Genomic DNA, 17,868 nt, shown 5'->3' with positions numbered 1-17,868 from the left:
TAAATCAGGGATATTTTGCCTGATGGATCAGCATACCACCCCAGGCCAGTTTTTAAAGTCAAACATGGGACTTTCAATATAATTCTTTCAGTGTATCCTGACCTCACACAAAGATAATTGATGTCTCCATGCCCGGGTCGGCCTTTGTGTTGTAATGGGTGAAGGGGCACTATTTAACTTCTGTCTGGACATTTCTGAATTCGTTTTCAGAAAACCATGAAGATGATGAAAATGAAGAAGGACAAGAATCACTGATCCCCAGGTAACAATGAATGCTCAGGGGCTAATAAGCAAGGGTAAAATATGGACGAGAATAACTGAAAGGAGACACCATGAGGTTCAAGTAAGCCCAGATTTCACTTGCAAAGGTGAACCAAAACTGCTGATGGTGCTGATTTCATTCACTCAAGCAGTGATGGCATAGCGCTTTGAACAAGGTTGTCTATTGTCTTTGTGGTACTCATAGAGTCATTTGATAGTGTGGAGAAGACAGAATCAGAGAAGCAGAAGAAGATTGATGAATCCAGACATCAATGATGAGAGTGTCATATAGTGTGCTACCAGGAATCTAAATGACAACACACATCTAAAAGGCACTTTTAAGAAACAGTTAAGCAAACTTTGGTCTGAATAAAGATGTATAGAGGGCAGGAGACAGGAGTATGGAGTATGCACTGCATTATGGAGCAGGCCCTGTGGGCCAGGAGCTTGCCTGAGCCTGACCTGGACTGACCTGAGGCTATTTGAAGACTTTGTTTGCCCACTTTCTGAGAGTATGTGTTCATTTCACAGTAGAAATATATGGGTTTTTTAGGGAGAACTGCCCAGCCCCCACAGAGGGGTGTGGGACACGGGATTGTGCTCTCTGTTACCTCCCTGAAGAAACACAAAGTCTGACTCTGTAGCACTTCTGGCCCCTAAGTTTCCAATAAGGGGCTCAGACTTCTACTAAATTTCCTATAGCTGCTGGTACCCTGTGTGGTAATAGATATTTTCATATGTGGGTGGGTGGAAGGCAGGCAAAAATTATAGATAAGCACAGTCAAAAGACTGCAGAACTTTGCAAAGTTTCTCGTAACTTGGTCCCTGTTCTACAGTTTCCCAACTCCCTTTTCTACTGGATCTGAAGTCTTGAGGCCATACTTCTTTCCTCGTTCTTTTATTCTGTGGGTACACATTAACAACTCTTTCTCCCCATCTACTGAGGCCTCTCTAGAACCTTCTCTCTAGGCTGCAGGACTAAGTTAATAAAAACAGATTAATAAGCATGACTTCATCTGCCCATCCAAAGTCCTCTGGACTCAGTGGGTGATTTTTGATTTCAGGGATACTGCCGCCTGGAACCTGCCATCTCAGCATCCCCAGGCACATGTGAAAAGGTGACATCTCCTTCATGTACATAATGTCTGCCTTTGTTGTCTAGATACCTGGGTGATTTCACTGATAAGCAGGACATCAGAAATGGGTAGTCTGAGAGGGCTTAGTAATGAAAAACTCGGAATGGTCCTACTGAGCCCTCTTCTCCTTTCAGCTCCCACCCTGGAGGCCGGTCACCGAGGGCCTTTGAGGGGAAACGAGTTTCCAAAGGCCAGAGCTGCAAGTTTTACAAACACAGCTGCAGCCAAGCACTCAGGTGACCAGTTATCTGCCGCTGCAGCTGGACCAGTTTGATTGTGGTGACAGTAAAGCCAGGCTTGGCCTTTCCTCCACCATCTGGAGCTTTGCAGCCAACAGTGATTCTGGAAACCAGTGGCCACTCTTCTAAGGTAAGAGAGAAAAGGGGATAGCTCTGGACCATTGTTAGTCATCACAGGATGGTGGGTGGGGGAGGCAATGGGGTCTCTCCCATGCCCACTTCAGGTCAGGTTGAAACCGTGTTACTCTAGTAGAGTGAGGTGAGCGAGAGCCTGGAACTTAGGATCAGCTCTGCCCCAGGTCCTGTATTTGCGACTCACTGCTTGCTTAACTTTGCCAAGTTATTTATCTTCTTAGGTATTTACATCTCAATTCACCTATTTGAAACCCTTGAAAATTATGTCTACATTCCATGACTGTTGGGTGTATTAAGCAACATAATATCCAGAGCACCTGCTTTAATAAAAATTGCCTGATAACAGCTATGAATATGGCGTATTTAACCCTTGTATCTTTCTGGTGCTTTAACACTTACAAAGGTGTTTCACATGCATTGTTTCATCTGAGGTACAGCAGGCTTATGGTCTCCACTTCCTCTGGATCCCATTTTCCCTTGATTTCTCAGAAAGGCACATTTGCCAATTTTTTCCCTCTCCTTTCAACATCCATCACCAAGTTAATTTTCCTCTGTTAGCTGCCCACAGTAACCATGTATTAGGTACATTCAGTCACAATAAAAATAATGAACCACAACTCCATTTCCTGCTTAGTTTTTGTTTTTTCCCCTCTTTTTAAAAATAAAGGGCCACCTTCATACATAAAGTGCACACATCAGTCTCTGTTATGGTACTCCATTTAATTCACCATCTCCATTCATCTCCATGGCCATGTCCTCAGTTTTTGTCTCATCAGAATCCACTTCTGCTCAAATCTTCTTAAAACTGAACTTTCAAACGCTGAGATCACTCCATCTGTGTGGTGGTCATCCTCACCCTACATCACCATCAGTATCTCCTCCTGGAGCCTGAGGCTGCCTGGTGCTTATCTGTCTGGCTACTACCTCAGCTGACAAACTAGGAAAGACCTGTGTTCTCAAGTGGAGGTAAGATGACAAGGAGCACACCTTTCCCACATGGAGAGGTCTTACAGAAAGGTCTCAGCAAGTGTCAGGGGAGGTGTAGCCCTGACAAGTGCCGTCAGATCTTAGGGTATTTTGTTGTCTTCTCTTCCCTCTAGCCTCTCTTTTACTTCTCCTTGCCTTCCCCCAATCCCATCCAAGACTCAGCCCCACTGGCTCAGTTTCTCTCTCTCTTGCTCACTTTCCATGAAGTCCTGAGCATGAAATCAGGCTACATGCTAGATTTTTAAGCCAGGATAGTTTTTAGTCAATTCTGGCTGCTATAACAAAAATACCATAGACTAGGTGGCCTATACACAATAGAAATTTGTTTCTCACAGTTCTAGAGGCTGAGAAGACCAAAATCAAGGTGCTGGCACATTCGATGCCTGCTGAGGGCCCCTTGCTGGTTCAGAGATGGCTGTCTTCTTGCTCTATCCTTATGTGGTGGAAAGGGCAAGGGAGCTCTGTTGGGTCTCTTTTATAAAGGCACTAATCCCATTCATGAGGGATCTGCCTCCCAAAAGCCCCACATCCAAACACCATCATACTGGGGATTCAGCTTCCACATATGAATTTGGGGGGGGGGGAACTATCATTCTGTGGCAAATAGTTTAATGCTCTTTGTTTTGTCCTCATTCTTCTCTTCCTGTAATTCTTCCCTAGCATTTAACAGGTCATCTGCTTCTCACCACAGCTTTTCTGATTCTCCTTGTATTTCTAAATTTTTTCCAACTTTAACAGAGCAGAATAGTATTTAGAATGATATCTTCAATGTCTCCAAAATCCCTGTTTAATCATTTGTTCAATTAGATAAACATATACATATATGTATTTATATCACATGTAATATACACCATGTATATTTGGTGTACACTTTATATATAGTGTACATATATGAAATATGTATTTATGCAACTTTTGTAAATTCCCCAGGCTTAATTTTTGCCAGTGCTTTTCTCTCATAAGGTTTTGCTTCAACTCTGATTTTGCATGATCTCTACAACATCTTCCTTCCAAATGGGACAACTTCTGTCCACATGATTTCCTTGCCTTTGTCTTCTCTACCAAGGCACTATTTGTTTTTATCAATTCTATTTTTCTTGAATGTTTTTTGTCAATTGGGAGCACGTTTGCCTCCTGGCAATCTTATCATTATTGGGTAGTGTAAGAAAGATCGACAAAAAAGAAAATATCAAAGTGTCTCCATTGACTTCAACTCATTGACTTTCAGTGGCCTTTCTCGTTCTGGCCACTTTCCTTATTCAGTGTCCCTCCTGAGTGGAGGAGTAAGTCACAGTAAGATCATGAATAACAATGGATCCTGTTGGCTGTGGTTTTATTTTTAGAGCTGGGTTTTGATGCTTCCCTCAGAATGAAGAACCCTCCTAACCTGGAGGGTGATGCTCTTGAGGGCTTGGCTGTCAGCAAGCATGGGTGTCAAGTCATTGGCTACATTAATGCCTCAAGTGCCCTAGATCAGAAGATTATCAAAGGAAAGCTGCTGTTCAGCAAGTGGAGACTAACATGCAGTTTCCCTGGCCTTCAGCTTAGGGTACAAAGGCAATCACATTGGTGACTCTTAGATGCACTTATTCCTTATGGCTCTCTAGCCAAGATTTTAGCTCAATCTACCACTGTTTTTGTCTCTTCCTCATTTTTTCAGTCCAACAGCTGATGCGACCTCTGTCTGGCCTTCCCTCTGTTTTCCATGGGGCCTGCCACCCTGCCAGGCCCTTCCAGCTCCATCTCATTTGCTCTCTGAACTCTGCTGTGTTCCTGCTGCTGATATTCCCTCTCTACTTTCATCTTAGCCACGGGGAAGCCTGGCCACAAGGTCCTTCTCATCACAAGATCATCATTGAAGCCACTGAATACATGGCAACTTGTCTGAAATCACACAATTTCTTGGCTTCTTTGCCTTCCCTTCCCAGCTTCTCCAACTCCACTGCCTCTTTCTTGTGGGACTGTTGTCCTAATGGATCACTTGCACATGGATCCTCCTCCTGGATCTTTTAGGGAACCCGACCTAGGACAACTCTTAACCTTGGACTTCTCCATGTGAATTACAAATGTCAAAGCTGAGGAGAAACATCCCTGATTACAAAAACTAAATGAGAACATGGGTCACAGATGGGAGTACTGGACTGGCCTGGAGTGTGGGTTCTCCTTGGCCCCAGATGTGCAGGCCTGTCCTAATTTGCATGGGGCTTCCAGGGACTCAGCATCCTCACCTCAGGGCCTCATTGGAGCTGGCATTAACACTGCCATGTAATAAGCACCTGGTTAAATTTTAATTAAGATCAATGCCTTGACCTCCCACCTGGAGATTCTGATTTAAATTGTCAGGAGTGGGGTTTGGGCTTCAGTAGATTTAAAAAGCTTCCCAGGGATTCTAACATGCAGCTAGACATGACAAGGACCATTCGTCTATGATGATCTCAGTTTCAACATAGAAATGCGCGAAATGTGTGGCTACTTCATCGAAAAGCCTGAATATCCATCAGCCATTGATGGAATTTGTATGCCTCTCTCAACAGTACTATTTGTACAACGTGGAAAAAAGGCGAGAAGAAAAAGAGATCGATGAATAGATTAGATTTCTAAATTCTCTGCTGGAGGAGAGTTTCTCAAACTTTTCTGAATACAAGATAAAATAAGAAATTTGCATTTCTTTGAAACTCACTGTACATAAAACAATACCTCCCTTATTACACATAATAAAATTTAGTGTTTTCTTTAATATTTTTTATATAAAACTGGAAGTTTAAATTCCATCAAATTGATTTCAAGCCCACTGGGTTCAGCATTACAGATTGACAATTTTAGTATTGATCAATTTTTGTCATTAAGTAAAATCCTCAAAGAGAATCATTATGTTCCTTCCCCTAAAGAGAATATAATAGTAAATAAAAACTGAAACAGGAAAAAGATTGTTTGTTTATGCTTCTTTATGCCATTCTTTGCACTGGCACAAAAGACTAAAAAAGAATCTTTCCCTATGCAGTGCTTTGTGGGGAATAAAGGGCGAGTGGGAGAGAACATAGTCAAACCAGGTGCTTCATGCTTCCCCTTCAGAGTTTGTGGTTTAGATGCTGAGAATATTTCTAGAAATGACCTAAGGTGTATCCTGGTGTGGAATTAACGCTAAAGAATGAAGGAAAATGCATGGGGCCATGGTTACCGTCCTTGCTTTCTTTTTGTTAATTCCATTTTGAGTTTCTCCTTTTTTGGTTCTTTCCTCAGTCTCTTTGGAGAAGAATTTCTCTGTAAAACCATTTTTCCTGTTGAGCCAAGGTGACGCAACAGTGTCTATGGCCTGTTGACACCTCCAGATTGGAGCCTTTCCTCTCACCTTCCCCAAAATTATAAAAAGGCCTGAGGCCTGGGTTCAAGTTCAAGGGTTGTCAGTAACAGGTCTTGTGGCTTCAGTTAGTCCTTAACCCTTTGGTACCACACCTCTTCATCTGTAAAAGGTAGAACTGGATTTCGATATATTCTGAGGTCCCAGTTGGCTCTCACATTCTAGGGCTCTCCCATAGCCTGCCCCTCCTTTTCAGAGGACTGGGACGTGGAGTTAAACAGGGTGTGCTTCTCCACCAAGGGTCCTCTCCTTCCGACAGCAGTCTGTTTCTGAATGTGGGGGATGGATGCTAGGGCACATCCCTCCCTGGGAGATGCAGGAAAGCCATCACTTTGCTGCAGACTGAGGGGCTTCAGGAGTGAAGTGGCTGCTGAGGAAAGGCTGGTAGGGGTCTGGCTAAGGCTCTGCAGCCGCTCTGAGTTGGGATGTCACCAGGCTCCTGGTGTAGCGAGGACAGGAGTCCCTTGATGCTGCACCACAGCCTGGATAGAAGTGCAGGGAGGTGTTTCTTCTAACTTGTGGCTCTCACTTTCCCCTTCAGCAGCCTGTGCTCCTCCTTCAGCTCCTCCCCTCAACAGGAGCTCAGCTTCCTGCTGGCCTCTGTCACCACATAGCCATGCCTCCAGGCTCAGCTATCAGCAGGACCTGACAAAGACTAACATTTGATTTTTTTTTTCTCTCTCTCTCTCTCAGATGCCAAGTACTCTGGATATACTGATTTGAAAGAAACTGTATCATAAAAAGTAGCTTTTCTACTTGATGAAAAAAATCTAAAACAGCAAATCAATTTAAAGTGCAAACAGAACAGTGAAGGGATTTTTCACCACAAATAAGATGACAAAAAGAAGAGATATTTGGGTTTCCAAAGCGCAGAAAATATTGTGATACTATATCTCATTAGTCCCTATATCTCTTCTCACGTTTTGTGGTTGTTTTTGGTGATGGTGACGTTACCTTGTTTGTAGAGGTCAGGGCAGTTATCAGGCTCAATGGTCTGCGTTATGTGGTTGTCTGACCACTTCCTCATGACTAAGCACAGGCCGACCCTCTTGCCAAGAACACTACAGAGTTTATACTGGGTGCTTCTTAGTGAAGCCCACCTGGAGACCAAGAATGCCCAGTTTGTCCATCACTGTGACTGCCGTACTAGCATGGGTCACTTTGTTATGGAGGGACCTATGAGATCTGTTCATTGTAAAGACACAGTTTTTTTTCTATCATTAGTAAGTAATTTGGTGAGTGGTACTTTGAGAGTGTATGAATATCCTCTTTACGGATCTTCCTCTTAAAAGTATTACCATCTCTTAATGATCCTTGCTGTGTGTCAATTATCATATTTGTATTTGTACATTGGAACTCCTCTAATTCATTTATTCCTATATACTTGTATTTGCTGGCATTGTGCCGTGAAAAAGAAGATTCCCTCCCTTTTCTATACCATTGAAATTTTTGTTTTGACTGTCACTGTGGACTCGTGAACTTTTTAAATTCAATATTATAAATCATCATTTTTTTCTCTTATTCATATTTATATCCACCACTCTCCAATACCTTTTAGGCTATATTAAACATAGTAGATTTTGTTTACTATATCTCCTTCTCCATGTTTCTTTGTGTATATATGTGGTTATGTATGCATGCGTGTGCTCTTTGTATTTAGGAAGAGTTGTATAGCTAGTGTTCTACATCGCACTAAAATTTTTTGATGTCTTAGTCCCTTATTAACTTGTCAAATTTCTAATATTTGGTTTATAAGTTTTAAATGACATCTTTTAACTGCAAAGTTTTACGACTATGACAATCAAAGGCATTTATTCTTTTTCTTTTTCTTCCTTATGTAACTGCCATTTCGCATAGTATTATTTCAACCTGGTCAAACATATACCATTTACATACTATTTTTTTCCAATTTGTCTCTCCCCAGGTGTTTGTTTTAGATCTACAATTATATATTCAATGATGACCAGCTGTTCAAAAGTCCAAATTTCCTCAGTCCTCTCTCGTTGGGTGGAGTTCATCCTTAAAAGACTCCTCAAGATGGAAGCAGGACTCCTTGACACAGGGACAGCTTGGTGACTATAAAGTACTTGCCCACAATGACTTTTATTGAGTTTTTATAAAATATTGTCCTGCTTTATATGTTCTGTTGAGTTGTAGAAGGTAAATTAATTTTCTCCCCATTGTATGCAAATAGGCTTCTTTGAGGCAAGAGGGAGGTCTGGAACTTCAGAGGAACCTTTTTTCTTTTTCTTTAAAATCTATCAGTTCTAAGAGGATAGGCTTAGAGTTGACCATTCCAGTTATATTTCTCCCCGGGATCTAGACTTTCTCTCTGATCCTTTCTCAGCATCTTTTCTTCATTTTTGTTCTTTTTGATGCTTTCATTTCTTTATTCAATATCCCTTATAGTATTTTTAGACAAATATGTTGCCCTTATGAACATTGTCATTTAGCCTCTTTTTCAGAGAGTTTTCTTTTTCTTCAATTTTTTTCCTAATTTCTGCCAATTCTCTCACTTTCTGTTTCCTGTCCACTTCTCTTTTGAACTGTGTATTTCTTACACTAAGTTTTGTTTTCGTCACATCTACAAATGCTTTGTTAAGAACATTTACTTCAGATAGGGATGTCATTTTACAGTTTTCCCATGTTTTGTGATTGATTTTGAGGGGTGTCGTTTCATGAGCTGAAATCTTTGACTCTCTATTTCTGTTGTTCTCTTTTGTCACCTTGGAATACATGTCTGCTAGGAGATTTCATGTCAGTATGCCTAGGTTTACCTGAATGAGAAATAAAAGTTTTATGTGGGAATGGATAAGTGCTTTGAGTAGCTTAGTGGATTTCTAGGTCTGGATCTCTCTCTTTGACGCAATTACTATAATAGATGTAAGGTTTGGGGGATACGTGTGGTGTGTCTTCTGATTCTGGGATTCCATTTTCTTTCAGCAGGACCTTTAATTTCTAGCTGTTGCTTCATTCTTGCTCTTCAATAGTAGCCTTCAAAGGAAGCTACCTTCATCAGGGTCTCCCCCTGGCCTGGCAGATGTGCTTCCCCAAGATTGTCACCTCTGGTCCTCTCACTGTCGAACCCCTTCCTTTCTGTTCCCAAGCATCCAGAGCTGTAGTCACCCAGGTCTCTGGCCTGCTCTGAGTTCATCACACTCTCTTTCTATGGAGAATTTATCTCTGTTCCCTCCTGAGCAGACCCTCCCTGCTGTCAGCTCCTCTGTTTGCATGGACTTTACTGATCCATCCACTGCTGGACATAAGCTTTCAACTCTGGGGAAACCAAAGAGCATGAGTGATCCTTGGATCCTATAGTAAGAGTTTGCTTAGTTTTGTAAGAAACAATCAAACTCCCAAATCCCCAAATCCCAAATAACTGTCTCGTTTTGCATTCTCACCAGCACAGACTGAGAGTTCTTATTGCTCCATATCTTTATCAATTTTTGGTGTTTATTATCAGTTTTTGGATTTTAGCCATTCTTATAGATGTGTAGTGATATCTTCTTTAGTTTGCTATTCCATCATAATGGCATATGATGTTGAGTATCCTTTTGCATGTTTTACATCTGTCTATCTTCCTTGGTAAGGTGTCTATTCAGATCTTTTGACCATTTTCAAATTGGATTGTCTGTTTTCTTGTTGAGTTTTAAGAGTTTTTATCTTCGGGTAACAGTCCTTTATCAGAAACATCTTTTGCAACTATTTTCTCTCAGCCTGTGTGTTATTATTTCATTCTCTGAAAAATATTTTTCTCAGAAGTTTTTAATTTTAATGAGTCCTGCTTATCAAAGTTTTCTGTTATGGATTATATTTTGCATGTTATATCAAAAAAATCGTCACCATACCCAAGATCATCTAGATTTTCTCCTGTGTTATGTTCTAGAAGCTTTTATACTTTTGTATTTTACATTTGAGTCTATGATGCATTTTGAGTTAATTTTGTGAAAGGTTTAAGATCTACTTTCTAAATTTATTCCTTTGCATGCGGATGTCTAGTTGTTTCCAGCCCCATTTGTTGAAAGGAAGGTCCTTTCACCATTAAATTGCCTTTGTTCTTTTGTCAAGGTTAGTTGACTGTAGTGTGAGTCTATTTCTGGGCTCTTTATTCTGTTCCATTGATCTATTTGAATATCCTTTCACCAGCACCACACTGTTTTGATTACTGAAGCTTTATAGTAAGTTTTGAAGTCAGGTAGCACCAGTCCTTTGACTTTGTTCTTCTACATCAATATTGTGTTCACTCTTCTGGTTGATTTATCTCTCCATGCAAACTTTAGAATCAGGTTGTTGATACTCACAAAATAACTTGCTAAGATTTTGGTTGAGATTGTATTGAACCTATAGATAAGTGGAGAAGAGCTGCCATATTGACAATATTTAGTTTGCTCTTTTTTTTATGGTTTCCGAAGAAGGAAGCATAGGTGATGGATTTTAGATCTTTCTCCTTTCCAATACATGGATTCAGTGCTATAAATTTCCCTCTAAGCACTGTTTGCTGCATCCCACAAATTTTGATAAGTTGTATTTTCATTTTTATTTAGTTAAAAATATTTTAAAATTTCCCTTTAGACTTCTTTGATTCATATGTTGTTTAGAAGTATTTTTAATCTCCCAATATTTTGGAATTTCCAACTATCTGTCTGTTATTAATTTCTAGTTTAATTCCATTGTGGTCTTAGAACATCCATTGTATAATTCCCATTCTTTTACATATCTTAAAGTGTGTTTTATGGCCCAGAATATGGTCTACCTTGGTGAATGTTCCATGTGAGCTTGAGGAGAATGTGTATTCTGCTGTTGTTAAACGAAGTACTCTACAGATGTCAGTTATATCAAATTGATTGATTGTGTTATTTAATTCAATTATGTCCTTATTTATTTTCTTCCTGCTGAATATGTCAATTACTGATAGATGGGTGTTGAAGACTCCACCGGTAACAGTGGATTCATCTATTTCTTCTTGTAGTTCTATCAATCTTCGCTTCATGCATTTTGACACTCTGCTCTTAGAAGCATACTTGTTAAGACTTGTTATGTCTTTTTTGGAGAATTGTCCCCTTTATCATTATGTAATGCCTCTCTTTATCTCTTATAATTTTCTTTGTTCTGAATTTATTTTGTGTGAAATTAATACAGCAAATCCAGCTTTCTTTTGATTAATATGAGCACGATATATCATTCTTCATCCCTTTACTTTTGGTCTGTGTCTTTATATTAAAAGCAAGTTTCTGGTAGACAACGTATCTTATTTTTTAGTCACTCTGAGAATCTCTATTTTTTAATTCATATATTTAACCATTGACATTTAAAGTGATTGTTGATATTTTGGATTAATATCTACCATATTTGTTACTGTTTCTATTCATTACCCTTTCCTTTATTATTTTTTGTCTTCCATTCTTTTGTTTTTTTCTGATTTTTAGTTGAACATTTTATACGATTCCAGTTTTTCCCTCTCTTAGTATATCATTTATACCTTTTTGAAACTCGTTTTAGCAATTGTCCTTGAGTTTGCAATATAAATTTGCAATTAAATCCGAGTCTTCTTTCAATAACACTATAACCTTTCACAGGTAGTGCAAGTACCTTATATCAGTGTATTCCTAATTACTTTCTTCTGTCCCTGGCAGCATTGCTGTCATTCATTGCACTTATCCATAAGCTATAATCACTGATTAATACATTGCTGCTATTAGTATTTGAGCAAATTGTTGCATAGTAAATCATCTAAGAATAAGAAAAATTAAAGATTTAATTTTGTCTTCATTTATTCCTTCTCTCATGTACTTCCTTTCCTTTCGTAGACTTGAGTCTCTGACTTTTATATTTTTCTTCTTCCTGAAGTATCTCTTTTAACATTTCTTGCAAGGCAGGTCTACTGGTAACAAATTCCTCATTTTTTGCTTCTCTGAGAAAGTCTTTGTTTCTCTTTCCCATCGGAAAAATAATTTTGCTGAATACAGAATTCTAGGTTGGTATTGCTTTATCTTCTTCTTCTTTTTTAAACACTTTAAATATTTCATTCTCTTCTTGCTTGCATGGTTTCTGAACTGAAGTCTGATGTAATTCTTATCCTTGCTTCTCTACAAGTAAGGTGTTTTTTCTTTGAATTTTCTCTTTGTTATTGATTTTCTGCAGTTTGAATATGATATGTGTAGATGTAGAGTTTTTGGTATTTATCCTGCTCAGTGTTCTCTGAGAAACTTAGATCTGTAATTTGTTTTCGTCAATTTGGGAGAAATTTTCAGTCATTATTACTTCAAATGCTTCTTATTTTCTTTTCTTTCTTTTCCTTCTGGTATGCCAATTATGTGTGTTACACCTTTTGTAAATGTCCTACAATTCTTGGATATTTTGTTTTACCTTTTTCATTGTTTTTCCCTTTGAATTTCAGTTTTGGAAGTTTCTATTGACATTATTTTAAGCTCACAGATTCTTTCCTCAGCTAGGTCCAGGCTACTAATGGCGCCATCAAAGGTATGATTCATTTCTGTTATAGTGCTTTTGACTTCTAATATTTCCTTTTGATTCTTTCTTAAAGTTTCCATCTTTCTGCTTATATTACATTGTCTTTTTTTGTATATTCTACACGTTTTCCATTAAAGCCCTTAGTATATTAATCATGGTTATTTTAATTTCTCAGACTAATAATTCCAACATCTCTGACATATCTGAGTTTGCTTCTGATGCTTGCTCTCTCTGTCTCTTCAAACTTTGTCTTTTGTCTTTAGTATGTCTTGCAATTTTTTTTGAAAGCTGGACATGATGTACTGGATTAAAAAAATAAGGCACGCAGGCCTTTACTGTAAGGTTTTATGTTTATCTGGCTAGGTATTGGGCTGTGCTTATTGTTTGCTGTAACTGTAGCTGTCACGGGCTAAAATTTTTCTTTGTTTTTGTCTCTCCAGTTGTCTTTGGGCTTCTCTTGAAACTTTTTCTTAAATAAGGTGTGAGACATATAGTTCGTTCATTTGCATTCCCATGTTATTATATAGGAGCCCTGTTAATGTGGTGTAAGGTGTGAGGATGAAGAGTCCAATGGTTCTATGATTAGGCTTTATTCCTTTGGTGAGCTTAGGGCCCTGAGCTGTGACTGTCACAAGTGCTTTTCAGTTCCCTCTCCCACCTTAGGTGTGACAGGAAAGCTAGAGAGGGCTGGAGTTGGGTATTTCTCTTCCTCCACGTCTTTTAGATAAAATCCCAGTTGGTTAGAATCTGGTGAAATAGTTATTTTTGAGATTAGGTCGTGTTAAGAAGAATAAAATGTTCTGAACACATCTCAAAATGGCAACTTACTCCTTTCCCTTCTGGAAACATGAGGGGATTTTTCTTGCAATCTTCACTGTGAGAACCTGGTAGGTCTCCTGGAGATAAAACTCACAAAAACCTGTAGGTGCACCTGAGACTAGGCACTCTTTAGTTTTAAATCCTCAGACTTGTCCACACTGAACTTCCAGTAACTCATCAATTAGAATTTTGATTTTCCTGCCCTGGTGCTGGTTCTCAGGAGGTTTTTCCTTGTAGGTTTTGGCTCTGCTAAGTTCAGATTCTTCATATCTGCCTATGTGTGTCTCTACTTTTTTAGGGTAGTAGTTTGCCCTGTGTTCTCAATTCTACGATGGATCCAAGAACAGTTGTTGGTTTGCAGTTTGTTCAGCTTTTTTCTTATTTTGTAGTGGATGACTTCTAAGCTCTTTACACACCAATTCCGAAACTGGAACTGAAATACAATTGCAATGAATACCATAAATTCAGAGATGCAAGGAGCTCATCAAAACAGAAACACAAAGAAAACCACACTGAGACAGATTATTATCAAATTGCTGAAAACCAACAATAAATAAAAATTCTTAAAAGAGCCAGAAAAAGGAGGTACAATCTGTACAGAGGAACAACGATAGGAATGACCACATTTTATAAACACAACGCTTTTTATAAATGCATTTCTTATCAGAAAGCATAAAAGCCATAAGACAAGATAACAACATGTTCAAAGTACTGAAAGAAAAATACATCAATTTAAATTTCTATACATTTAAATACATAACATGCACTTCAAAAATGCAGGCAAAAGATAGACTTTTTCAGACAAACAAGAGGTAAGAATATTTGTCACCAGCAAAAAGATACTCTCAAAAAATGTTAAAGGAAGTTCTTCAGGCATAAGGAAAATGACCTTTGATAGAAATTTGGATATATGGATAAGAATAATCAACCCTGGAAATGGTTAATATGCAGATAAATCAGAAAGATTTTTTTTCCATTTCATATACTTTAAAAGCAATAAAGTATTTAAAACAAACACTAACACTATTGTTGTATTTATAAAATGAGTTGAAGTAAATTGTATCATGACACAAATGACAAGCGGAAGAAACTGGAAAAATGTTGCTGTAAATATAATATATGTGAAATGGTAAACCACCTTATGAAGGTGTATTGAGATAAGTTAAAGAAACAAATTGTGAACCTTGGAGCAAAAGATTAAGAATCTAACAGTGATATAGCTAATTAGCCAACAGTTTAGATAACATGGACTACTAAAACAAATAGTAGTAGAGGCCAGCCCCATGGTGTAATGGTTAAATTTAGCACACTCTGCTTCAGTGACCCGGGTTTGTAGGTTCAGACCCTGGTCGTGGACCCACACCACTTGTCAACCATGCTGTGGTAGTGAACCACATATAAAGTGGAGGAAGATTGGTACGGACGTTAGCTCAGGGCTAATCTTCCTCAGTGAAAAAAAAAAAAAAGTAGTAGTATAATGACAAAGAACATGGATAAATAGAAAGTAAGTAGTAGCAAGACAGTAGCATTAAATCCAAACATATTGATAATTTCATTGACTATAAATGGCTTAAGCATTGCAACTAAAATGAAGATATTGTCAGAATAAATTAAAAAGTAAGACCCATCTTTTTGAGTCTACAAGATACATCCAATTTAAAGACAGGAGTTAAAAACAAAAGAATGCAAAATATGTACCACACCAATTCTAATAATGATAAAGCTGCAATGGCTATATTAATATCAGAAAAAGTAGACTTCAAAGCAAGTAACATATTACCAAGGATTCAAAGGGAAAATTTAGAATGACCAAATTTCAAGTCTGGAAGGAAGTGAAACTGTCTCTATTTGCAGATGCTGTGACTTTATATACAAAACACTAAAGAATCTACTAAAAAAAACCTTAAGAAATAATTAATGAATATGGTCTAGTTGCAGGATACAAAATCAACATACAAAAATCAGTTGCATTTCTGTACACTAACAGCAAAGTAGCAGAAAGAGGAATTAAGAATACAATCCCAACTATAATTTCAAGAAAAAGAATAACATATCTAGGAATAAAAAAAAATTTCAAGTCATCAAAAAGAAATAGCAAACCTAACTGAATATGTCAAATTTCAGACCTTAAAAATTCAGGAAGCAAAATCTGCAGAACTGAAAGGAGAAATACGTAAACCCACATTTATAGTTGGAGATTTCAACAAACATCTCTCAGTAATTGATAAAACAAGTAGATAAAAAATCAGTGATGGGCACTGGCCCGGTGGTGCAGCAGTTAAGTTTGCACACTCCTCTTCAGTGGCCCGGGGTTTGCCTGTTCAGATTCTGGGTGTGGACCTATGCACCGCTTGTCAAGACACATGCTGTGGCAGGCGTCCCACATATAAAGTAGAGGAAGAATGGCACAGATGTTAGCCCAGGGCCAATCTTCCTTAGCAAAAAGAAAGAGGAGATTGGCAGCAGATGATCGCTCAGGCCTAAGCTTCCTCAAAAAACAAAATCAGCAATGACAGAAGAATTGAACAAAAACTATCAGCCAGCTGGACCTAACTGATGTTTAAGAACACTTCAACCAACAACTGCAGAAATACTTTTGTCAAGTGCACACACATCATTCACCAAGGTAGAGAATATACCAGGTAATAAAAAAAACTCTTCATATTTAAAAACAATCACATCATACAAAGTAAGTTTTCTGACCATTATGAAATTAAATTAGATAATACTAAAAAAAATCTAAAAAATTCACACATATTCAGAAATTAACAGACTTCTCAATAGTGTGTAAAATCACAAGGGAAATTAGGAAATATTTTGACTAAATTATAATGAGAATAAAATGTTAAACATTGTAGGATCAGCTAATTCAGTTTCAGAAATATAACTATAGCTTTAAGTACTTCTATTGGAAAAACTAAGAAGGTCTAAAATAAATGGTTTAAGCTTCTTCTGTAAAAAGCTGAAAAACCAAAACCCTCCAGCAACTAAACTCAAAATAAATAGAAGGATGAAAATAATGAAGAATGCAAAAAAAATTGAAGAAGGCCCAAGCAGAAAAATCAATGAAATCAGAAGCTGTCTTTGTTTCGTTTTAAAGATCAACAAAATTTTCCTATGTCTCTGGTCTCTTTCCCTCGACAAAAGCTTTCTGAGATTTATCCATGTCGTGTATATGAATAATTTGTTCTTTTCTATTGTTCAGTAGTATTCCATTGCATGAGTATATTACAGTTTATTTATTTTGTATTGTTTCCAGATTTTGACTATTATGAATACAGTTGATATGAACGTTCTTGTAAAACATTATGGTAAATATATGTTTTCATTTCTCTGGGTATCTAGGAGTAGAATACTTCGTGATATTGTGATCGTATGTTTAAAATTATAACAAATCGTTAAACTTTTTCTGAAGTAGTTGTATCATTTGACATTACTAATAGCAAAATATGAGTGTTTCCATTGCTCCACGTCTTTGCTAACACGTTTTATGATTTTAACCATCCTTGTGAATCAGAAGTTGTATCTCTATGATTTTCATCTGTATTTCCCTGATAACCAAAGAGGTTGAAGGTTTTTTATGTGCTTATTTACTATCTGTGTATCTTCTGTGAAATGTCTGTTCAAACATTGTATTCATTTTTTTAATTGGGTTATTTGCCACCTTATTATTGAATTATAAGAGTTCTTTATCTCTTCTGGATATAAACCTTTTGTCCAATATGTATTGAGAATAACTTTTCCCAGTGTGGGGTTTATTGCTTTGCTTTCTTTTTTCTTTTCTTTTTTTTTTTGAGGAAGATTAGCCCTGAGCTAACTACTGCCAATCCTCCTCTTTTTGCTGAGGAAGCCTGGCCCTGAGCTAACATCCGTGCCCATCTTCCTCTACTTTATATGTGGGATGCCTGCCACAGCACGGCTTGCCAAGCAGTGCCATGTCCACACCCGGGATCTGAACCGGCGAACCCCAGGCCGCTGAGAAGCGGAGCGTGTGAACTTAAGCGCTGTGCCACCGGGCCGGCCCCTGTTTCGTTTTCTTAAAAGTATCTTTTGAAGAGCTGAAGTTTTTAATTTTGAGGAAGTCCAGTTCATCAATTCTTTGTTTTTACATTCCGTGCTATGTATTTGCTGACTAAGAAATCTTTGCCTACTCCTGATTCACAAAGATTTTCTTGTCTGTGCTATTTTATTGCATTATACTCCTAAGTTTTCTATTGAATTCTATGATCTCACTTGAGTTAGTATTTTTCTGTGTGGGGCGAAGTAGCAGTCAATGTTGACCATTTTCTTTGTATTTAGACTACTTAGTGTTGACTGAATCTCTTAGTCAATGTTTTACAACACATTTGTGTAATTTTCACCCATTATTTCTTCAGATTTTTTCTGCTTCATTTGTATTCTCCTCTTCTTCTGGGACTTAATTACACATGTATTAGGCTTGTTGCTATTATCCCACTATTCT

The 17,868-nt window shown here is 38.0% G+C and overlaps 1 long non-coding RNA gene across 5 annotated transcripts in view; it reads left to right on the top strand.

Annotated features, from left to right (window-relative positions):
• LOC123280788 (uncharacterized) overlaps positions 1-17,868 on the top strand; it is a 51,336-nt gene that overhangs the window by 16,789 nt on the left and 16,679 nt on the right. For 2 of the 5 annotated variants that reach the window (XR_011498079.1, XR_011498077.1), the window contains 5 exons: positions 211-262; positions 1,326-1,379; positions 1,532-1,766; positions 2,533-2,737; positions 8,041-8,615. This is a non-coding gene — a long non-coding RNA (uncharacterized lncRNA). Of the gene's footprint in view, positions 1-210; positions 263-1,325; positions 1,380-1,531; positions 1,767-2,532; positions 2,738-8,040; positions 13,822-17,868 lie in introns of those variants that run through there. The other 3 variants (XR_011498078.1, XR_011498075.1, XR_011498076.1) reach the window with 3 other exon arrangements.

Source organism: Equus asinus, chromosome 25 (assembly GCF_041296235.1).
Source record: "Equus asinus isolate D_3611 breed Donkey chromosome 25, EquAss-T2T_v2, whole genome shotgun sequence".
NCBI lineage: Eukaryota > Metazoa > Chordata > Mammalia > Perissodactyla > Equidae > Equus > Equus asinus.
Note: the sequence above shows the minus strand (reverse complement) of the source record. Positions and strands in the feature narration are given on the sequence as shown.